The 24,887-nt window shown below is 36.5% G+C and overlaps 1 protein-coding gene and 1 pseudogene across 1 annotated transcript in view; both read right to left on the bottom strand.

Annotated features, from left to right (window-relative positions):
- LOC134375210 (glutamine and serine-rich protein 1-like) overlaps window positions 1-24,887 on the bottom strand; it is an 824,919-nt gene that overhangs the window by 291,550 nt on the left and 508,482 nt on the right.
- On the bottom strand, window positions 20,085-21,013 carry LOC134375212 (olfactory receptor 6F1-like; annotated as a pseudogene).

The following is a 24,887-nucleotide window of genomic DNA, read 5'->3' as shown; positions in this document are numbered from 1 at the left end:
AAACCAAATACCAGCAATGGACCCAGAGGAACAGCAGATTACGAAATGTGTGAAAGAGAATTCAGAATAGCCCTCTTAAGGGTGTTCAGGGAGTCACACACACAAAAAATGCTTATAGAAAATTAAATGATATCTGGAAAACAATCCAGGAGCAGATTGAGAAACTTGACAAATAAACTGAATCAGTAAAAAGAAAAATCGAAATTCTGGAAATAAAAAATTCATTATCTGAACTGACAAACTTGAAAGAGAGCTCCAGTAGCAGACTTAATCAAACAGTGGAAAGAATCAGTAAGCTTGAAAATAGAACGTGAGGACCCATGCAACGATGAGCCCGGCAGCAGCAGTGGCAAAACCATGGGGCAAGAGGAGCCCCTCCCCACTCCTTTGGATCCAGAGGGGAGTTCCAGAGCCGGTGCACCCCAACCCACACCAAAGTAAGTCCAACAGCAGCAGAACCATGTGACTAGAGGCAGCCCCGTGGTTCTAGGGGCTCATTCTATGACCGCAGATTCTGGAACAGGACCCAAGGTGGTTTAACATAACCACTACCACACCTACTGTCAAGCAAAGACAATTCACTACCACAGTAGCAACCAGGGCTACTCCACAGCCAACCTCAGTGTAGTAGAAGAAGCAAACCTTCAACCAAATGACCAGACATCAATGACAAAATACTAGAAGTACAAACAAACAAGAAGAAATGACACCATCCAAAGAACACTCCGAAATCAGACTCCGTGGGACAGGGAATCCTTGAAATGTCGAGAAAGAATTCTGAGCAATGATCTTAAGAAAACTTGAAGGAATAAAGGAAGACTCAAATACAGAACACAATGAAATAAGAAAGAATATGCAGAATATGAGGGAGGAAATCTACAAAGATATTAATACCTTAAAAAAGAGTGTAGCGGAACATCTGGAAATGAAAGATTCACTCAATGAAATAAAAAAAAAAAAACATGACTGAGAGCTTGAGCAGCAGGGTAGAGCAAGCAGAAGAAAGAATTTCAGAGCTTGAAGATGGTCTTTTTGAAATAACTCCGGCAGACAAAAAAAGGAAAAAAAAGAATTAAAAATAATGAGGAAAACCTAAGAGAGATAGCAGAAAACCTCAAGCACTCTAACATCTGAATTGTGGTTATTCCTGAAGGGGAGGAGAAAGGAAAAGGTATTGAAAATGTACTCAAGGAAATAGTAACAGAAAACTTCCCAGGTATAAGGTGAGATACAGACCATCAGATCCAGGCAGCTCAAAGATCCTCCAACAGATTTAATCCAAAAGGCTCCTCCCAAAGACACATTATACTTAAACTTGCAAAGCTCAAAGACAAAGAAAGAATTCTACAAGCAGCAAGAGAAAAGTGTCAGGTAACTTATAGGGGAACCCCCATCAAACTAACAGCAGACTTGTCAACCAAAACTCTAGAGGCCAGAAGAAAGTGGAATGATATATTCAAAATACTAAAAGAAAATAGCTGCCAGCCAAGAATTCTTTACCCAGCAAGGCTCTCCTCCAGAAATGAGGGAGAAATAGTGTATTTCCCCAGATAAGCAAAAGTTGTGGCAGTTCACCACCACTCTACCAGCCCTGCAAGAAATTCTCAAGGGACTTATTCATCTGGAATCTGACTAATGGTGACCACTATCACAAATACACAAGAGAGAACAAAGCCTACTGTTAAAACAAAAATTCCAGGAAGAAAGAGAAAGAAGCTAAATCATCACACTTTAAATTCCCAACTAACGTTAAAGAAGAGAAATATAGGGAAAAAATGATCAAAAGATTTTTAAACCAGCTAAACAAGAAGGAATTAAATGACAGTAATTAAGCAACACCTGTCAATAACGACCCTAAATGTGAATGGACTAAACTCCCCATTCAAAAGACATAGACTAACAGATTGGATTAAAAAGCTAGACCCAAGTATCTGCTGTCTTCAAGAGACCCACCTCACCTGTAGAGACACACATAGACTAAAAGTGAAGGGATGGAAAAAGATATACCATGCAAATGGAAAACCAAAACGAGCAGGAGTAGCTATTCTTATTTTGAATAAAATAGACTTTAAACCAAAAAACATCAAAAAAGATAAAGAAGACAACTATATAATGATAAAGGGATCTATCCAGCTAGAAGACATAACAATCATAAACATGTATGCACCCAATACTGGAGCACCCAGATATATAAAGCAAACACTCTTAGACTTAAAGAAAGAAATAGGACCTGATACATTAATACTGGGTGATCTGAACCCCCCTCTCTCAGTATAGGACAGATCTTCAGGCAACAATCAACAAAGAGACACAGGATATAATCTACACCCTAGACCAACTTGACTTGGCAGATATATACAGAACATTTCACCCAACAACTAAAGAATAGACTTTCTTTTCATCAGCTCATGGCACATTCTCCAGGATAGATCACATATTCGGTCACAAATCTAGTTTCAGCAAATTTAAAGAAGTTGAAATCATTCCAACTATCTTTTCAGACCACAGTGGACTAAAATTAGAAATAAACAATAATCAAAACTCTGGAAGCTATACAAAAACATGGAAAATAAATAATAGGCTCCTGAATGATCTATAGGTCCAAAAAGAAATTAAACAGGAAATCAAAAATTTTCTAGAAACTAATAAAAATAAAGACATATCATACCAAAATCTGTGGGATAAGCAGAACAAAGAGGCAAATTTATTGCAATAAATGCTTACATTAAAAAAATGGAAAGACTTCATATGAACAACCTAACACTATGCCTCAAAGAATATGAAAAACAACAATCCAAACCTAAAGGTAATAGATGGAAAGAAATAATTAAGATCAGAGCAGAACTAAATGAAATAGAGACACAAAAAACAAAAGAAAAAATCAACAAAATAAAAAGTTTTTTTCTGAGATGATAAATAAAATAGACAAACCATTAGCTAGGTTAACAAAAAAAGAAGAGAGAATACCCAAATAACAAAAAATCAGAAATGAAAAGGGAGACATTACAACTGATAGCACAGAAATACAAAGAATCATTAGACACTATTGTAAACAACTTCATGACAACAATTATAAAAATCTGGAAGCTATGGATAAGTTTCTAGATACATACGAACTACTAAGATTGAACCAAGACAAGATAGAAAATCTAAACAGACTAATAACAAGCAAGGAGATTGAAGTGGTAATTAGCAATCTTCCAACAAACAAAAGTCCCAGTCCAGATGGTTTTACTACTGAATTCTATCAAATTTTTTAAAGAGGAGTTAATACTGATTCACCTCAAACTATTTCAAACACTGGAACAGATACTACTCTCCCAAACTCATTCTATGAGGTGAACATAACTCTGATCTCAAAACCAGATAAAGACACAACAAAAAAAGAAAATTATAGGCCAATATCCTTGATGAACTTAGATGCTAATATCTTCAACAAAATATTAGCAATCAGATTACAGCAACATATTAAAAAATATATATACACTGTGATCAAGTGGGATTCATCCCAGGGATGCCAGGATGGTTCAACATATGAAAGTCAATAAATGTGATACATCACATCAATAAAACCAAGGACAAAGACCATATGATTATCTCAATAGATGCTGAAAAAGCATTTGACAAAATTCAACATTCCTTCATGATGAAGACTCTCAACAAATTAGGTATAGAAGGAAAATATCTCAACACAATAAAAACCATTTATGAGAAGCCCACTGCCAGTATAATTCTGAATGGGGAAAAATTTAAGGCCTTTCCCTTAAGAACAGGAACAAGACAAGGAGCCCACTCTCATCACTTCTATTTAATATAGTACTGGATGTACTAGCAAGAGCAATCAGGCAAGACAAAGAAATAAAGAAATCCAGATCGGAAAAGATGAATTCAAATTTTCTGTATTTGCAGATGACATGATACTATATATAGAAAAACGTAAAGACTCTATCAAAAAACTCCTAGAGCTGGTTAATAACTTCAGTTACATTGCAGGATACAAAATTAATGCCAAAAAAATAAGTAGCATTTATAAACTCAAATAATGAATTAACAGAAAGAGAAATAAAGTAAGCCCATTTACGATTGTCACACACACAAATAGGGATCAATTTAAACAAGGAGGTGAAAGACATCTACAATGAGAACTACAAACCACTTCTGAAAGTAATTAAACAAGACACAAAAAGATGGAAAGATATTCCATGCTCTTGGATTGGAAGAATTAACATTGTGAAAAATGTCTATACTACACAAAGTGATCTACAGGTTCAATGCAATACCCATCAAAATACCAATGGAATTCTTCACAGAAATGGAAAAGAAATCTTACATTTAATATGGGAAATAAAAGACCCTGAATAGCCTAAGGAATCCTGAGCAAAAAAAGTAAAGCCAGAGGCATAACACTACCTGACTTCAAATTATACTACAAAGCTGTTGTAACCAGAACAGCATGGTACTGGTATAAAAACAGACATTCAGACCAGTGGAGTAGAATTGAGAACCCAGAAATCACCCCTTGGGCTTATAGCCATGAGATATTGGACAAAGGCAACAAAAATCTACATTGGGGAAGAGTATGCAATCTGCTCTCAATTGCAGGATTAGCCTGTCCCTGCAGCCACACTGCTGCCAGCCTGCTGGCATCACATTAGTTCTGCCAGTAGGAGGCAATAGAGGGACACTGTAAGGTTAGAGGAGGAGAAGTAGGCCCTTTCCTGTTTACTTCTCCTGATCCCTCTCTGCTGGAATTTTTATCAGTTCTGGTATTTTGACTTTTGATTTAAAGTGCCCCAGTATGCTTTATATTTGCCTCATTATTCATTTAAGTCTCTCAAGTTAAAACATATATCATTCGATACTATACTATTGTATGTATAGAGAATTAGGTTTATGGTATCTTTGAGGTGGAAGGGTCCCTTTGTCATTATGAGTTTCCTTTTTCTCTTAAGAAATGTACTTGCCTTATTGTCTATGCTTTCTTTTTTTTCAGATTTATTTATTTATTTATTTTTAGGTAATTTTGTTTATGTATGTATGTATGTATGTATTTATTTATTTTAACCTCTCAGTATACATTGTAGTCAATTTTTGTGTCCCTTTACAGATTCCTCTTTCCCCCCTCCCTCTTTCCCCTTCCTTCCCAACTACATCATACATGTTCACTTGTCTTAACAAGTTCAAAGAATTGTTGTGATTGTTCTGTCTTCCCCCTCTTACTATTTAGTTGTTTGTATATTTATTTATTTATTCATTTTTCCTCCCACAAATAAGTGAAAACGTAGTTTTTCTCTTTTGTACTGACTTGTTTCACTTAATATAAATTTCTCTAAGTCCATCCATGTTACTGATAATGGTAGTATTTCATTCTTTTTTTACAGCAGAGTAGTATTCCATTGTGTAGCTATACCAGAGTTTCCTAATCCCTTCTTCTGATGATGGACATTTGGGCTGGTTCCAACTCCTGGCTATTGTAAATAGTGTTGTAATAAACATTGGAATACATGTATCCTTTTGGCATGATGATTGCCATTCCTCTGGGTATATTCCCAGCAGTGGAATAGCTGGGTCATATAGTAGATCTATCTGTAATTGTTTGAGAAACCTCCATACCATTTTCTATAAAGGTTGCACCATTTTGCAGTCCCCCCAACAGTGTATGAGAGTTCCTTTTTCTCCACAACCTCTCCAGCGTATATCACTCGCAGTTATTTGGATACTAGCCATCCTAACTGGAGTGAGATGGTATCTCAAAGTGGTTTTGATTTGCATTTCTCAATGCTGAGTGATGTTGAGCATTTTTTCAAGTGTCTGTGGCCGTTTGTATATCTTCCTTTGAGAAGTGCCTATTCAGTTTCTTTGCCCATTTTTATATTGGATTATTTATTTTTTTTGCTGTAAAGATGTATGAGTTCCTTGTATATACTGGATATTAATCCTTTGCATTCTGATAGGATAACTGCACTAGCTTTCTTTTGTTTAATTTTAAATGCTATATTATTTTTTATTTTATATTGGCATCTTTTGTTTGTAACCATTTGAAAACATATGAGTGGAATACAATTTTGCTTTTTGACTAAATCTGTAAATCTTAGTATTTTAATTTCAGTGCCTATGTCCCTGGTCTATTACCACTCTGGGTAAGATAAGGCTAGAAGGGAAGAAGAGGCTAGAGATGGATAAATGCCCTTCCTCTGGTGGGTATACAGCTCTGGCAAAGTCTTTTCCCCTGGAAATTAGGCTTTTGTATGGAGAACATTAAGCTAGTATTTCAAAATGGTTATTTTTTCCTTCTTCCTCACAGAGCCGTGATTTGATCTTTTTTGGCTCATCACTGTGAGAACATGCTGAGGTTCCAGAACGTAATACCTTTGAAAGTGTAGGGAACCCCTTAAGACTGTAGTTCCCTCATCTCCCTCTTATATTAGTCTGCACTTAACCTTGAACAAATTGCCAGTATTGCCATAGAAATGTTTTTACCAGTATATGGCTTCTGCTCTAGGTAGGCAGCTCTCTCATCTGTGACTCTCCTGATCCACCTGTACTTTGACATTTTGAGGTGGCAATTTGAGCTTTGACCTCATGTCATAGATTTCCAGTTCGTTCAGGTATTTTTGTTTTTGTTTTTGCTATAAAGGAATGAGTGACAAAGTCCAAGATCTTTATATGTGGAAACTAAGGCTGGAAATCTGAAAACTTATTTTTCAACATTTCTAAGCTTAAGAAATTCTGCAGCATTTTTCAACAACACCTCTACAGGTTGTCCTGAAGTTTAGTAGACATGACCCATATTCTCTCTCTCACTGTCACTCTTGTTCTTGCACTTTTGCTCTCTCTTTTTCTCATAGGGACTATCATGCTGCTTCAAACTTGCAACAAGGATATAAGGAAATTTGCATATGTTCACTTTGAAGATTGGGGCAGAGATCATGGGAGAGATATAAAAGCTCCATAAGTTGTATTAGTTCAAATATCTAATTTGAATGCATTCCACACAAAAGCATGGTCCTCCTCATAATCCCATTTCAAATGCTTTTATGGGGATATAAATTCCTCTGCCACCATTGGGATTTTTAGTATTGTAGAAAAGGTTTAATATTTTCGTGATTCTTATCATCTTGTTTTAAGACAGCTTATCTTCAGAGATCTACAACAGGATTGGAGGTGGGGGAGGCTTTATACATTCCCTCTTTCAAATTATTATAAAGTGAATGGGTCCTGAGTACATAAAATTGGGGAGATATTCATTTATAATGCTAAGTAATAAATTAGAAAGTTTAAAATAAGGATGATACATTCGAATCAATTATTATTCGTTTCTTTATAAATTTAGTACAATTCAAAAACTTCACAGGGATTTTTTTTAACTTTGCCATATAATACCAAATTTCATGAGGAAGATCATATGAGCATAATGAGGAAAAAAACTTGATTTTATTTGTAAAAAACAGACTCTCTGTACTGTATTAAAGCATTGAAACACAGTTTAAATATGCAGTTATGGAAATATTGGTATCAGTAAAGAAAAAAGAAAATAATATAGTAGAAACAGAAATTTAAGTTCAGAAATACACTCTAGTATAGATGGTGTTTTAATATTTGATAATTTTTGCATTTAATATCAATAAGGAAAACAGTGATCTGAAAAGAAAATATAGTAAGATAATTAATTATTCAGTTGAATACAATAACTCTAGATCAAAACTACACTTTTTAAGTCAAAATTAATTATAAAACAAACACTACTTCAAACGGTAAAATAAATAAAATTATAAAGTTACCATCATTTTCAAGAATTATCACTTCTGTCTGAGGATTTACATTTCTACCTGTATCAGTCCATTTCTGTTGCTTATACTAAAATACACAGAACTGGATAATTTATAAGAAAACAAAATTTATTGCTTACAGTTGCAGACACTGAGAAGTCCAAAGTCCAGAGAACACATCTGGTGGAGGTCTTGATGGTGGCAACAGTGACCTGGGGGTCTCACATTGCAGAAAATGGCAGAGCTGAGAGAGACTAACCTTTCATGTGCTCTTCTTTTAAAGCTCTTTCAACCATGCCCATGACCACCATTTTTAATCCACTTACTAAGGCATGGTCTTCCAACCTAATCACATTTTCAAAGTCTCACCTTTTAATTACCATAATAGGATTTCCCAACCTCAACGGTTACAGTGGGGATTTAAGCTTCAATGAGGCTGCAGTGGTGGGAATCTAATCTACAGCATTCTGCACCTGACCCCCCAAAACTTAAGTCCTTTTCACATACAAATAAATTCATTTTATCCCCAAAGTCTTGACTTGTTTCAGCTCAAAAGTCCAAAGTTCAAAGTCCCATCTGAGAAATCAAAACAATTTATCTCTACTTCCAAGATACAATGGTGGGATGAGCACAGGTACACATTCCTATTCAAAAAAGTAGAAGTAGGCCAAAAGAAAGGGATGAACAGGTCCTAAACAAGTCTGAAGCCCAGCATGGAAGGCGATAAATCTCAAAGCTGGAAAATCATGCACATGACACACTGCACACTGGTTTGGGGGTTGGGTCTCCAAGTCCTCAGCCATCTCCGCTCCTGTGGTTTTCCTGGTTTCAGGTGGTGCTGTGGATTGATTGAATTGTGTCCCCCAGAGTTCATATATTAGAAGCCTAATTCCCACTGTAACTGTTGAGGGTGGGGAATCCTACTATGGTAATTGAAAGGTAGGACCTTGAAGAGGTGATTAGATTGTAAGACCATGCCTTAGTGAATGGATTAATAATGGTGGTCAGGGTGTGGTTATGAGGGCTTTAAAAAGGATAGGACTTAAGGAGGTTGGTCTCTCTGTGTTCCACCATTTTCTGCAATGTGATACCCTGCTGTCAGTCACCACCATCAAGGCCTTCACCAAATGTGTTCCCTGGACTTTGGACTTCCCAGCATCCAAAACTGTAAGCAATAAATTTCATTTTATTTATAAAATAACCAGTTCCATGTATTTTGTTATAAGCAACAGAAACTGAATAATATGGGTGGTGTCAGGTCTCTAGCAACAGCTCTATTTGGTGACTCTGCACAGTGACAGATCTCTTCCTAGGCCCCCAGACTTTTCCATACATCTTTTAAAAATCTGGGTGGAGGCTCCCAAGCCTCCACTGCTCAAGCATTCTTCAATTCTGCAGACCTAACACCATATGGACTCTATCAAGGCTTCTGGCTTGTAGCCTCCAAAGCTGTGGACACAGCCACACCTGGGGCCACCTTAGCCACCACTGGAGCAGTCTCAGCAGCTGGGCAGCTGGGGTGCTGGTGCTAGAAGCAGCTTCCTGAGCTGGCTCCGGGCAGCAAGCCTGAGGGTGTCTCAGGCCTGTTCCTCAAGACCATTCTGTCTCACTAGGCCTTTGGGCCTGAAATGGAAGGGTTGGCCCCAGAGGCTTCTGCAATGCTTTCAGAGCCCTTTCCCCCTTCTCTTGATAATCCCTTTCTTTTGTGCTAAACTTAGCGCCATTGCATTTTTCTCCTGAAATACTCTCTGCTTCTCTACCACATGACCAGGCTGAAAATTTTCCGAATTTTTATGCTCTGCTTCCCTTTTAATTTCTGGCTCTACATCATGCCTTTGCTACCATAACTCAGCTTAGGCTGTTACAAGTAGCCATGCAGCTTCTTTAATGCTTTGCTGCTTAGAAATTTATTCTGCCAAATACTCTGTTTAACAACTCCTAAGTTCCAACTTCCACAAAGTCCTAGGGCTTGGAACTTGAATTGCCAAGTTCCTTGCCAATTCATAACAAGGGTGGTCTTTGCCCCATTTTCCAGAAGTCATTTCTCATTTACATCCGAGACCTCCTTAAAGTGGTCTTTATAGTCCATACTTCAATAAGCATTCTGCTCACCAACATTTAAGCAGTCTCTAAAACATTCCAAACTTTCCCTGGTTTTATTATCTTCTAAACTTTCACCATCATCTAGGCTTTTTCTCACCTGTTCCTCCAAATTCTTCCATCCTCTCCTCAATAACCAGTTCCAAAGCCACTTCCCCATTTTCAAGAATTTTCTATAAGCAACACCTCATTTGTCTGGTACCAATTTTCTGTATTAGTCCATTTCTGTTACTTATAACAAAATACGTGAAACAAGGTGATTTATAAAGAAAAAAATATTTTTTATGTTTTCAGAGATCAAGAAGTCCAAAGTTCAGGGAACATAGCTGGTGAAGGCCTTGATGGTGGCAAAAGTGACCCAGGGGTCTCACATGGCAGAAGATGGTGGAACAAAGAGAGAGATTAACCTCTCATGTACACTTCTTTTAAAGCCTTCCGAATTATGCCCATGACTACTACCATCTTTAATCCATTCACTACTGCATGGTCCTCAGAATCTAATCACTGCTTCAAATCCCCATCTTTCAATTACCATAATAGAATTTCCCACTCTCAAGTTACTGTTACAGTAGGAATCATGCTAATATATGGACTTTAGGGGACAGAATGCAATCAACCCACAGCTCTGCCTGTCTATAAAAGTTAATAATAATAATAATAACAACAACAATAATATATGACTATCAAAAAATACAAACTTCAGTAGTAAAATTATTATAAAGAAAAAATCATTAAGCTATTTAAATGTTGGAAAATAATATTTGAGAGATACATAACAAACTAAATTCCATATTATGTGGAATATTACAATGAATTTAATGGCTTAAAATAACAATGAAACAAATTTGGTAACTTCCAGTTCTGTAGTTCAGAAGTCCAAGATGGATTTCACTGGGCTAAATTCAAAGTGACAGCAGATCTATATTTCTTTCAGGAGGCTCTAGAGTAGAATCCACTTCCTTGCCTTTTCCGGATTCTAGAGACCACTTGTGTTCCTTGGCTATTGTCACCCTTCTCCAAATCAAATCCAAGAAGCTGGGTCAACTTTTTCTCACACTGCCATCTTCTGATTCCCTCATGTATGCCTTCCTTTTCTACTTTGAAAAAACTGTATGATTACATGGAGTCTATGTGAATTACCCAGGTTAATCTCTCTATTTTTAGGTCAGCTGATAAACAAACTTAATTCCATGTAAAACCTTAATTCTCCTTCCCCATGTAACCTAAGTGACTCACATGTTCTGCAGGTTGAGCATGGACATCTTTGAGGGCCCATTATTCTGCTATCACAGTGGCACATCTAAAGTATCTAAGATTTTTCTTATTGGTAAGTGTTTTAAATTTTCAAAATATCTATTGACTTTTGTTCTTATCATAAACAACAAATGTGTTAGCTGCCTCAATCAACTGAATATTTTTAATTGAAAAATTACTTTTGAAAAGACTTCCATGTCTGAAGTGTGAATCAAATACAAAATTCACATTTGAGAAGCATGCCTATATCTGGGCAAAATTATTACAGTAAAACTAAAACTAAAATAAAATAAAGAAAACAGCAGGAAAACTAAAACCAAAAAAGAAAATCTAAAAGGAAAAGGCCCCAAACTAAAGCTACATACTTTAATAAACCCTTAAAGGCTGTTAAACTGACCTCATGCATGATGAAAGTGATATTTTTTAGAAAAAATTAACCGTCTTTGACTTGACTTCATGAAATTGACCACACAGGTTATGGGTTCAGTCCTACAAGACTGCCTCCACTTCAAAGGCCAATCTCAAATCCCAAATGCCACCTGTACTTCTGGACAATGTGCTGTAAGCCAGTAGTTCTTACAACCCCCTCCTCGGGTTTGCTATTTTGTTTTAATGACTCATAAAACTCAGGGAAACATTTACTTACATGTCCCAGTTTATTATAAAGGATACAGATGAAAAGCCAGATGAAGAGGTACATAGGACTAGGTCTGGAAGGGTGTAGAGGGCAGGAGTTTCTGTCCCTGTGGAGTTGGGATGTGCCACTCTCCCAACACATGGATGTGTTCACCAACCTGGGAACTCTCTAGAACCTATAGTTTAAAGATTTTTATGAAGGTATCATCACATAAGCATAATCAATTACTAACTCAATCTCCAGCCCTCTCCTCTCCCCAGAGGATGGGAGACAAAGCTAAAAGCTTCGCACTTCTAATCGTGGCTTGGTCTTTCTGGTGACCAGCTCCCATCATGAAGCTATTCAGGAGCCCAACAAGAGTGTCCTTGTTAGAAAAAGAAAATTCTCTTATCACTCAAGAAATTCTAAAAGATTTAGAAGTTCTTTGTTAGGAACCAGGATCAAAGACCAAATGTTAGAACAAAAAAATCTCTGAGCACCCTTATACTTAGGAAATTACAAAGTCTTTAGGAGTTCTGCATTAGGAGCTGGTGGCAGAGACCAGACATATATTTCCTATTACATCATACTTAAGTTCATTCATAAGTAATAGAAAAAAGTAAAAGATGTCTTAAAGAAGGTGTGTGTGTGTGTGTGTGTGTGTGTGTGTGTGTGTGTGTGTGTGTGTGTGAGTGTGTGTGTATAAAACTGCAGATTCAGGAAATCCAGAGCTTTTTTATCAGTCCATGGTGTCAGAAAATAAGTTTCTTCTATGCTGATGTTCTACACATGCATAAGCCCCTTCCCTAAGATTATCTCTTCATCCAATACGACTGCCCAGTACTTTTTTTTTTTCTTCTTCTTCTTTTTTATGACCGGTAAGGGGATTGGAACCCTTGGCTTGGTGTCCTCCGCACGGCGCTCAGCCAGTGAGCGCACCGGCCGTCCCTACATAGGATCCGAACCTGAGGCCTCAGCGCTCCCAGAGCAGCACTCTCCTGAATGAGCCACAGGGGCGGCCCAGGTAATTTTTTATTTTTTTTTGACCAGTAAGGGGATCGCGACCCTCCGCACAGTGTCGTCCGCACCACGCTCAGCCAGTGAGAGCACTGGCCATCCCTACATAGGATCCGAACCCGCGGCGGGAGCACCGCTGCGCTCCCAGCGCCGCACTCTCCCGAGTGAGCCACGAGGTCAGCCCTAAGACTGCCCAGTTCTGGGCCGGCCCTGTGGCGCACTAGGGAGAGAGCAGCGCTCCCGCTGGGGGTTCGGGTCCTATATAGGGATGGCCAGTGCGCTCACTGGCTGAGCGCGGTGAGGGCGGCACCAAGCCAAGGGTTGCGATCCCCTTACCGGTCACAAAAAGGACAAAAAAAAAAAAAAAAAAAAAAAAGACTGCCCAGTTCTAACCCTGTAGCTGCATTTCAGTCAGCAGGAAAGAGGAAATAAAACAATGCCTCCTCCCTTTACCAAGACCTCCCAGAATGTCACTTCTGTTTATATCCCATTGGTCAGAAATTGGTCACATATGTAGCCTTCATGTTGGCAGCCATTTGATGGATTAAAACAGATAGAGAGTGGATACTGGACAAGAGTTAGTCTCTGCCACAGCTGCCATGCATTTTTTTTTTTTTTTTTTTTTTTTTGCCTTTGGTCTGTTACTTTTTTCCCTGGAATGTGAAAGAAATGTAGAGCTTGAAGGAGTCCAGGGGACCCAATTCTACTTTTTGTGTTAGATGAAAAAAAGAAACATTTATTAAGCCAGTGTAGTTAGGTTTTGTTAAGTACAGTTAAATAATCTTCAACTAATATGGAATTGGGGGAAATGAGACCCCAGAAATTAGCAGAAGCTAAAATGTGGTATGGGTTGAATGGAGGAAAAGAGATTCCAGTCACTGAGAACTAATGTAGATTTTATACAATATCCTCCAGAAAATAGAAGCTATGTGGTAGTGCTAACCTGATAAATACAATAAAAAACAAGCAAAGACAGTGCGAGGAGGAAATCTGCAACATTTCTTATGACCAATAACTCTTATAGCCCCAGGTGTAAAATCTTAACGTAGTGTTAGTAAAACAAATCTAACAGTGTACAAAAGGTATTATGTACCTGACCAAGGAAATTTATTCCAGGTATGCATATGCAAACTTAAATTCAATATTTAAAAATTAATTAATAGAATCTACTTTGTTAACAGGAAGAAGATGCAGAAAAAGTATTCATCAACATCCAATTTGTATTCATGATAAACATTTTCAGCCAGTTAAAGATAGAGTGGGGTTATCTTAATTTGTTGAAGACCATCGACAAAAAATCTACAGCTGACCTAACACTAAACAAAGCCTAAATGCTTGTCCCCATAATAGAGAATAAGGCAAGAATGCCCACTTTCACCATTCTTATTCAACAAAGTACTGAAATTCCTAGTTACTACAATAAGGGAAGGGAATTAAACAAAATGCATACAGATTGATAAGGAAGAAATGCAAACATCTCTAGTTGCAGGTGACATTATTACCTACATAGGAATTCCTAGGAAATCTACAAACACAGACACACACCAAAAAATCTAATTAGAAAATGGGCTAAAGACATGGACAGATGTTTTGCCAAAAGAATACACTGAAGGCAAATAAGCACATGAAAATCTGCTCAACACGATTAGCCATTAGAGAAATTCTAGAATGGAATATTACTACACATCTATCAGAATGACTAAATTTTTTTTTTAAAGTGGGATACAGAAAATGTAAAATGCTGGTGAAAATATAAAATGGTACAGGCACTCTGGAAAACAGCAAGCTCTTATAAAACTAAACATACAATTATCATACAACCCTAAAATTTCATTCCTGAGCATCAATCCCAGAAATATAAAGTTACATGTGCACACACACATACATGCCTACACACCTGTACATGAATGTTTATAGCATTTTTATTTATGATATTAAAAACATCGATGTAACCCAGAAAGTCCCTTAAACAAGCTGTGAAACATACATAGCATGGGATACTACTAAAAAATGAAAAGGAGAAAACTATTGATACACATAATTTAGATAATCTCAAAATAATTTAGATGAGCTTCAAAAAATGAAGCTAAGTAAAAAAGTAGCTCATACCAAATTATTACCAATTGTATGATTCACTTATCCAACATTGTTGAAATTGTATCATTTTAGAAATGGAAAATAGATTAGTCATTGCCAGAGATAAAGAATCAGCAGCAGGAAGGAGATCGTTGTTATTTTAAAAAGGCAATGCAGGAGATTCTTGTGGTGATGGAACTATGATCTTAGCTGTGGTGGTGGAGACAGAAAGTTGTACATGTGATAAAACTATATAGAACTAACTACAAACACAGGTAAGTATAAGTAACTGGGGAAATATGAATAAGATTGTGGGTTTTATCAATGTCAAGAAGCTGTTTGTGATGTACTACAGTTTTGCAAAATGTTGCCATTGTGAGAAACTGGGTAAAGTATACACAGAACTTGTTGGTGTTACTTCCTACAACTACATGTGAAATTACAATATTTTAATAACAAATTTCAATTAAACATAGACTTGAACAAATGAAAAATAGTCCATATTCTAAGTTAGGAATTCTCATTAAACTGTCAGTTCTTAAGTTATTTTATAAATTTTGTATAACACCAATAAAAATTCCGATGGGATTTTTAGTCAAGTTAGAGAAATGATCATAAATTTCTCACAGAAAAGTAAACGCGTACAATTAGCTAGAAAAAACACTGAGCAGTTATGAGGGAGGACTTGCTGTACCAAATATTAAAAATACTGCAAAGTCTATAATAATACGGTATGTATCGGTGCAGTATGAAAAAAAGGAGAGAGAACAGGGAAAGGGAAGGGAGGAAAGGAGAAAAGAGGGGAGGAAGTTAAAGACAAACCTAGAAATAGATCCTACTACACGCAGAAATCTAACATATGATAAAAATAGTATTGCAAATTGTTGGGGCAAACAATCTTTTAAATATATGGAATTGAAACACCTCTATTTCTACGGAGTTCATTTGATATTGTAATGTGCCAAAAATAAAATAAGAACCATTCCTCATGTTACCCACAAGAAAAAAAATAAAAAAAGATTGTTCAGAGATCTAAAAGTAAAAATTGAAGTGATATAAATACAAATACTAGAAGAAAAAAATGGAAGAATCTTTTTATAACCTAGAAGAAGGGAATGGTCTTCTAACCAAGACTTAAAATCCGTAGGCAATAGAAAAATAATTTGATAATTTGACCATGTTAATTAAAAAAAATACATGGGGGGAAAACACCATGAGCAAAACAAAAAGACAAATACTTAACTAAGAAAAAATATTTGCATTATATATCATAGATAAAAGACTAATATCCCTAATGTACAAAAATACTAAAAATTGACTTAAGAAAACGCAAAAAGCCTATGGAAAACGTGCAAAACATATAGCAGCAATTTATATAAGGAGATACATGATCAGTTCTTAGATATATTTTTTATGCTTAATGTTATACATAATAAAATAAATACAGTTTATAACTAACCTAAGATACCATTTCTCACTTGTGAGATTGGAAGAAATTTAAAACTTTGATAAGGCAGTCTGTTGTTCAGAATGTGGGGAAATGGGCATTCTCATACATTACTGGTGGAAATGTAAATGACACAATCCTGTTTTGGAAACTTGAGATATATCTAACAAAACTACCTATGCATCAACCCAATATTTTTTTCTAACCTGAAAATCCATCTTTGACAATACAAAAAATATATACAGGATTATTCATTGCAGCACTATTTGCAATTGCTAAACACTGGAAACTACCTCAATATCCAGGAATAGAAGATAGATTAAAAAAATTGTGGAATGTCCACACAATGGAAATACTATGCAAATTTAAAAAGAAAATGAGGTCAATTCCTATGTAATGTTTCCAGGAAATATTCCTAAGTAAAAAAAACAAAGTACTAAAAAAGCATATATAGCATACTACCTTTTATATAAGAAAAAAAGGAAAATAGAGAAAATATATCTGCTCTGTCAAAAACAACAACAAAAATCCACAAAAAATAAAGGCCAGAAAACAATTTAGTAGATTACCTACAATGGGTGGTGATAGAAAAGGTATAGGGAAGGTGGTCTCTCTTCTCAGAGTATATATTCTTATACATCTTTGACTTATGGAAGCATGTCAATGTTTTACATATTCAAAAACATGAGATAAAATCTATAAAGATGAGAACAGTGCAAGTCCTAAAACTGAAAGCAGACTAAAACAAATAAACACAGGCACTTCAAATGAATATCATAAAAACACATAAGGGAGGAAAAGAACAAAATGAAAGAACAAATGCAGGTAAATAATGAACATAGTGTTTGATTATATGTAATGTTTGGGGTGGGGCAAAATATAGGAGAATTACAAAAATATGTCTGAACTACTTTTACTAAGTTTTTTTTAACAGCATAGGTTAAGCAATTCTGATGCTATTTCATAAGTACTGTAAAGATAGAGCAAACACATTATATAAATGTCTTGATATTGCTGATGTTAAGTTTGGCGAGAGAGAGACCCGAGTCAGGAGCCATTTCATCCGAAAGGTTTATTCCACTAATGTGGAGGGGAGACTGAACCAGATCAGTTCCAGCAAACTAAGGAAAGCAGGGGATTTATAAGACTTTTAGGGAGGGTTCAGACAGAGTAATGGGCAATTTTGAAATCAGTGGTATGCAAGGTGACACAGCCCTTGTGGTCTGATGGCATCTGGTCAGTTAGGGCATAGGCTCTTGCTTAGCCACTATCTCAGTACAAAGCATTCCAGCCTGGAGCCCACTAAATGTAGCCCACCAGATGTTTCCTTGATGATAATGGTAATGTTTACCCCTTCCCAGCAGAGGAATCTCAGTTCCCAGAGCAGAAAAGAGAAAGGGGAGGGGGGAAGGGGGAAAGTTGCTTAACCTGGCTGTGCTGTTGTTAAGCTAGCCATAAGGCCTAATAGTTGAGAGTCAGGGTTCTCACTGCAGAAGAAGAACAAACAAACCAAATGGAATGTGGGGAAACAGGATAATTTAGTCAGGCTCCCTCGACTCAGGTCCAGTCAAGGTCAAGCAGTACATTTCTTGCAAACAAGTTGTGTGTAGGTGGAGTTACTGTGCTTGTGAACCAATGTATATTTTTAATTTTGTTGCTATTGTGTGTTCTTCAGTTTGTGAAGCAGAGCTGGCCAGCAGAGCTCTTGACTAAAAATAGAGCATATTCACTCTGCTGGCAGCTGCTCAGTTTTCCTTTGGACTTTGTCAGTAGCAGTTGAGTTTCTGAGTTTCTCTGTGGACTGCTTGGCTTATAGTGTTGTGTGTGCTGAATAAAGACTATTCCTTCTTCAACCAAGGCTCCAAGGACTTTTTTGCTGGTTACCTAGCTCATAGACCTGTGTGTGAAGGGTTTGTGAATGGGCTCGAGGGGTCTGTGAGCTGCAGACCCAGCCCTACCTCTACATGGAATCAGTCAAGACAAGATGGACTGTAATTGTAGATTTCAAAACCATGATTTTAAACTGTGTATATGTGAGTGATTGTATGTGCACATGTATATGCATGTAGGCATTATTGCATGTGTGTATATATATGTGTAAATAAGTGTATGTACTCCCTATCTATGTCTGCTGAAAGTGCTAAGAAATAAAAACCTCCCAGGGGCAATGAACACACACCATGACCAGATCTTTATCTTTAATACTAGTTCTCGCTAAAAAGAACAAGGACTCTCTGGAGAAATGAGTCATTCCAGGGATGGGGAAACATAGGTAAAGTATCCTTTAGAAATTTTATCAGAAAATGTCTGATAATGGCAAATATCTCCAACCAGAGTGTATGTGTGTGTCTGTATATGTGGATTTAAGTACCTAAAAATAACTATTTCGCTGTCATAATTGTACAAAAAATTATGTTTTCATAGATGTTACATTTAGATTGATGGCTATATTCCCTCAGCATTGTATTTATTACTAAAAGAGTTAAATTTTGGTTATTTCATAGGTTAAAGCTATTTTTTTCAAACTTTTCTTTTTCCTGGTGGGTCATCTATGCTTGTTCATTCTTAGGTAGTTTTTATTTTCTTTCATATATACTCTAAGATGTTTACTTTGTCTCACCATGAAGTGTCACCTTGTACATATCTTAAAATTTTCTACCTATATATTTATTTCAATTGTTAAAAAAAATAAACATTTTCTTCAATTTCCTTCAAATATATAGCTTTCTTGTTCTATTCTCCCCTACTTCCCTACTTCATTTTTGAAACCAGGAAAGGTTTCAAATATACAAACAAATATGGTCTACAGACAGCTGCCACTCAGCCCCTTAGGCATTTCTCCTGTGAGAAGGGGCTCTTATTTGTACATGTGTCAGCCAATGTGAGCAGGACAAAGAAAATATATTTGCAGCTGGTTTAAAAGTCTGCCGAGCCCCCATTTGCTGCCTCTAATCCACAGCCATAGTAAAAGGCTTCTGGGTTGATGATTGAAAAGGAAAGTATCCTGCTTCCTAAGGGATGCAGTCTTTCAGTGGGAAATCAAACAACTACTACAATTATTGTTTCCTTTTGTTATTTTTCCTTTCAAACCACTGGATGTTCTAACCTTGCTGATTTGTTGACAGAATGCATCAATATTTTCCTTTTCTAAGGCCAATGCATTGTTACACAAGGGACTTCTGTTGCTTTATTCAAATCCTCCTGAAGTCCTGTTTACCTACTTTTCATTCCCCACTTTTTGGATTACTTTGATTATCAGCTTTTAATTCCATATTTATGTATTTTACTGTATCTTATCCAAAAAAAAAGACTATGATGAAATAACCATACACTCTAATTTCGGTTACGTTTTTATTCATTTAATGTTTTATATTTCTCATATCCCACATTTCACAAATACAGTTCTCAAAATTTTTCACTTAGGTGATAAAATAATCTTAAGAAAGGGAACAAGAACTTAGAGTTTATTTAGTAGAGCATCCTTCTCACTGGGTAAGTGTTCCTAATTTTAAAAATGAAAAGTCAAGAGCAAATCTAATTCAATGTACAATTATTTATTTGTTTGTTTGCTTAAAAAAGTCCAGTTTGCTTATCACAAACTCCCATTCCTATCATATGTGATAATGTAGAGGAGCATACTGTGGGGTTTTTTTGTTGTTTTGTTTTGTTTTTCAGATTTTTTTCTTAATTTTTCCCTCTTTTCTTGTATCAAAGAAGATTTACCCTTGTTCCTTCATATTCTTACTTGGAACCTCTCTATAGATGTGGATACCATTAACAGGACATCTGCCATATTGGAGGAGATTTATTTTCCTTCCCATTTCTTCAGTAGAGATTTTCTTACTTCCTTGTTACGGAGCTTATAGATGAAGGCGTTTAGAACTGGCTTAGTCACCACAGTGTTCAGGACATGGACGGCTTTGGTCAGATCCAAAGCATCTTTGATGGAAGTGTGGACGTGAAGGAAAATCGTGGACCCATACCAGATGAGCACCACGGTGAGATTGGGAGGAACAGGTGGAGAAGGCTTTGCTCTGGCCGCTGGTCGAGGGTATCCTGAGGATGGTGCTGATGATGTAGACATAGGAGACCAGGGTGATGAGGCATGAACTCAGGATGACTACAAAAGCAATCACAAAGGCCATGATCTCTATTACCTGTGTGCTGGGGCAGGCCAGGGTGATCCAGGGTGCAATGTCACAGAAGAAGTGGTTGATGGCATGGGGGCTGCAGAAGGAAGGGCCACTGATGAGGGCCATTGGTGCTGGAATAGCCAGGAAACAACAGAGCCAGGAGGCCAGCACCAGCTGTGCTGAGAGCAGGCTGCTCATGATGGCGCCATAGTGTAGAGGACAGCAGATGGCCAGATAGCAGTCGTAAGCCATGGCTGCCAGGAGGAAGTATTCTGTGCAGCCTAATGAGAAAACAAGGTACATCTGCAAAAGACAGCTCGTAAAGGATATGGTCTGGCTCCTTCCCAGTAGGATGGCCAGGGTTTTAGGGACTGCAGCTGTGGTATACCAAATCTCCAGAAAAGAGAGGTTGCTCAGAAAGAAGTACATTGGGGTATGTAGCTGGTGGGAGGTACTCACCAACATCAAGACAGCTATGTTACCACCAACTGTGATGATGTCCATCACCAGAAAAAGCATAGAGAGAGAGCTGAAGGGACTGGGACCCAGGAATGCCCAGCAAGAGAAAGTCCTGAAGCATAGTTTTATTGTCTATGTCCATTGTCGACCTTAAACCAGGAAACAGACGATGCACACTTAGGTCTTTGACCCAATCACGCAGTTCTGTAAAGATAAATGGATTCATGAAAGAACATCAATAACTGAATGCAGACATTCAGAGATGGCCTAACGTGTTGAGTGCCTGCTTGGTACTTGGAGCTAGGCATGTTGATATTAGTTATTTTAACAAAACAGTGAAATGTATTATTATAAGCAGTGCTGTGCTAGAATTATGTTATGTGCCTTTCAGATTCTCTTGGCCTCCCTCATCTCTTGGACCCACAGAGTTGCTTTTCGAACCTCAGCTGCCACCACTGACTCTGTGAGCTGTATAGTTTTATCAACAGGTTGACAAGATGCCTACCCTGAGTAACCTATCTAAAATTGATATTAATAGTTCACTCTGCATTCTGTATCCCCTTACTCAGTTCTCATGGTTCCACAACACTTAAAACTTTCAAACATACTATATCATTTACTTATTCATTAGATTTAATGTTTTTGATCTGTTTTCCCAAATAAAATGAAAGTTTAAGAGGGTAGTGATTTTTTTTTCTGTTTTGTTTAATGATGTATGCAAAATCCTTTGAGCAATGCTTGAAGAGGGTAGGTGCTCGATAAATGTTTGCTGAATGAAAAAAAAAAAAAGATTGTGAAAAGACTTAACAATTTTGCAAAGATTTCACTGACAGTTATACTTCAGATCCATAATTCAAATTCGGTCTCTATGCCTCCATGGTCCCACTCCAGCCATGCCCCAGCTCAGTCACAGATTACCTCTATGTCCACAAAGGACTGATCATTTCATTTTGACTCAATTCACTATTTTTTAACTAGACTCTGCGTGGCCCTTAAAAGAAAACATGTAATTCTGTCTTTGTTCAGAAATTGGCCTCCCACTCCTAGGTTCTCTTCACATTCATGTTTGACATTTATAGCTCCTAAAGTGATCTTCTAATTTACAAGTTCTGTTTTCATAAATAGTGTTTAGAAGTCAACTATAGGAATTTTAAAAAAGAATTACTTTGAAACTGATTTTTGTTTTATCTAATCTGAATCATTTAGTGTTTAAACTTCTTAATGTGATAGATTCTTCTCACCAAAAAAATAAACAAATAAATTCCATATAGTATAAGGTAACGAGGACATCCTGAAGCTCATTTGGAAGTGAGTGCACTAAGAGCAGGCTAAGGGCAGAAAATAATTTTGAAATGATTTAAGAAATGTTTACAGTTTTATTTCTGAACCCTACTTTTGAGGACAAAGCCTATAAATCAGAAAATCAATTGTGAAGCTTTTACTGTCAAACATGTGGGTGGCTAGAATCTACATTTTGGAGGCAGATTTTTGAAAAAAGACCACATTGTCTTTGTTCAATGTGGTCTTCGTCTTCACTCTAGGAATTCCCTTATGAGTAGAAGTGTTCTCTCTCTCCATTTCACATATTACGCTCTTACACTCGCCAACAACAAATGCCATGTCCTTCATAAATCTCCAATTTATTACATGTATGCAGGTCAACAAGCATATTTAGACTACAGAATGGGTCTACAAAGTAAGTGGATCTACACATTGGGTTTATGTCACCGATGGCAGAGGGGCTTCTTAAGTCTTGTAGAGCAAGGCTCTAGGCACGTGAATCACCTCAGGGTATTGTCAAAATGCAGATTCTCATTCACTGATGGGGGGGTCTGGCCTGTGCTTCTACATTTCACACAAACTTACAGAAGATGTCACTGGCCAGGGAACACACTTGGAGGAACACGTATCTAGCATCCTTCTCATTTTTTTTCCCAAATAAAGAACCTGAAGGTCAGAGAGAACACATGACTTTTCCAAGGTTTCCTTCATTGGGTACTGACGGTGTTCAGGATATGTCACCCCAAAATATGTTCCTCTGACATAAGGATTATTTTGAGCTGAAGGCAATTGGGAAAAACAAACAAAAAAACAAAAAAACAGATACTAGAAAAACTCTCTGGCTGTCCTCTTTCTACTAGGAAGGACAAGATGATTCTTAGTCAGCAAGGACAACTCTAGACTCATGTTAGCCCAGAGACAGTACCAAAAAAAATCTTCATAACAAACCTTGCTAAAATAACCGTTGTTTTTCATTAGTTTTCCCATGTATTTACCCTTCCACAATTTGCCACCTCTACAAGCTCAAAGTCCTTTTCCTTTATCTTATGACATCTCTACAAATTTATTGTTCTTTTGTTAAGATGCTATATAAGCTCACATTCTAACAACCCCTTGGAGTTACTCATCCCTGACTTCTTCAGTGTGTATGTGTGATGCATTTGTTAATAAACTTGTTTGTTTTTCTCTTGTTAATCTGTCTTTTGTCAGTCTAGTTTGCAGGGTTCCAGCCAATAAATCTAAGATGAGTAGAGAATAAATATTTTCTTACTCCTCTACAGTAGCAAAGGAAACTAAATAGAATTAATTGTCCTAATTAAAAAAAATTGTCTAAGACACTGATGGATGAGACAGAACAATAAAGAATACAAAGAAAATATGCTCCTTAGTAATAAGTGTTAACTAATGTCTTTCACAGATTTCTTAAAGCTAATATGTTCCAATATCTGTATCACTTATGGCTAACCAATGTATGTAACAACTATTTTCCATTTCAGGTACCAATGTCAATTGTAAATATCTTTTGGCATTGTTCAGTTGTCCTTTTTAAAAATGGTAGTCAAGGAGCACCCATGTAAATGTAAACTCATAATAACAGCTAACAATAGCCAACATTTAGTGTATGCTGATTAGTTAGTCACTAGTGTATTATATAACACAATCGCTGTAAATCATGTTAGCTTGGTCTTATTGTTGTTCTACTATGTTTATAGAGAAAACAGAAACACAAAGAAGAAAAAGTTGAAGAAGTTGTCCAAAGTGGAGCCATGACTATCAATCCGACTCCAGAGTCATGGCACTTTGGGTACTTTGAACTTGCTGCTTTCAGAATCTCTTTTTATGTCCCAAAGGTGTCTGATTGGTAAATTAAAAAATATTTTAATTCATATTTAAATAGAAATCACTGGTCAAAGGTATTTTGAAAATCTACTAGTACAAAGTATTTCTATCTTTTATGAGTAATGTGAATAAAATAATTTATGTTCATCATTTTCTATTTTTAAAACTTAAAAATCAATTTTTAATAACTGAAAGAGAATAAATAGAATATCCATTACCATATTATGATATTGCATTTTCATATTTTACTTTCAGTTATGCTGCTGAATTTGCCAGATACCACGACCAAATATTTGTTTGAGGCATATGATGATTAGGCCCCAAATTTAAATTTTAAGATGGTCTAAAAGGGACTCTATGCATATGGCTTAACAAGAGTTTAAAAAAAGAAAGAAAGAAAAGAAAAGGAAATAGTTGGATTTATTGTGTTTAAATAAATCACCATTCCACTTTTTTAAGTTAATAAACAGGTTAAGCTTTTCTTTTCAATAAATAAATTGAGGTTTTAACAATTTATTGACTAAATATAATAAATAATTTTAATTTCTTCCATTTATAAAGTGTTTGATTTTAAATATACAATATAACAATTATTTTTCATAGAAATATGTAGTATTTTATCAAAAAATAACTACATTTAATTGTTTCTGAATCACAGGCAATTTGTGGCACTGATTGAATGCTATGATGGATCTATCACATAGCACAAATTTGTGGTTATGAATTTACCCATTGATCAAGCATTGGATAGAACATGTCAAATCCATAATTGCTCTATTCACTTACCCAGCTGCAATTCTTTCTGCCATAAACTCCACATCGCCTCTTCCCACTTTTTCACTCCATGGTTTCTTCATTTAAAAATACTACATTTTGATTGCAATCATTTCTTCTAT

This window comes from Cynocephalus volans, chromosome 4, assembly GCF_027409185.1.
Source record: "Cynocephalus volans isolate mCynVol1 chromosome 4, mCynVol1.pri, whole genome shotgun sequence".
NCBI classification, from domain to species: domain Eukaryota; kingdom Metazoa; phylum Chordata; class Mammalia; order Dermoptera; family Cynocephalidae; genus Cynocephalus; species Cynocephalus volans.
Note: the sequence above shows the minus strand (reverse complement) of the source record. Positions and strands in the feature narration are given on the sequence as shown.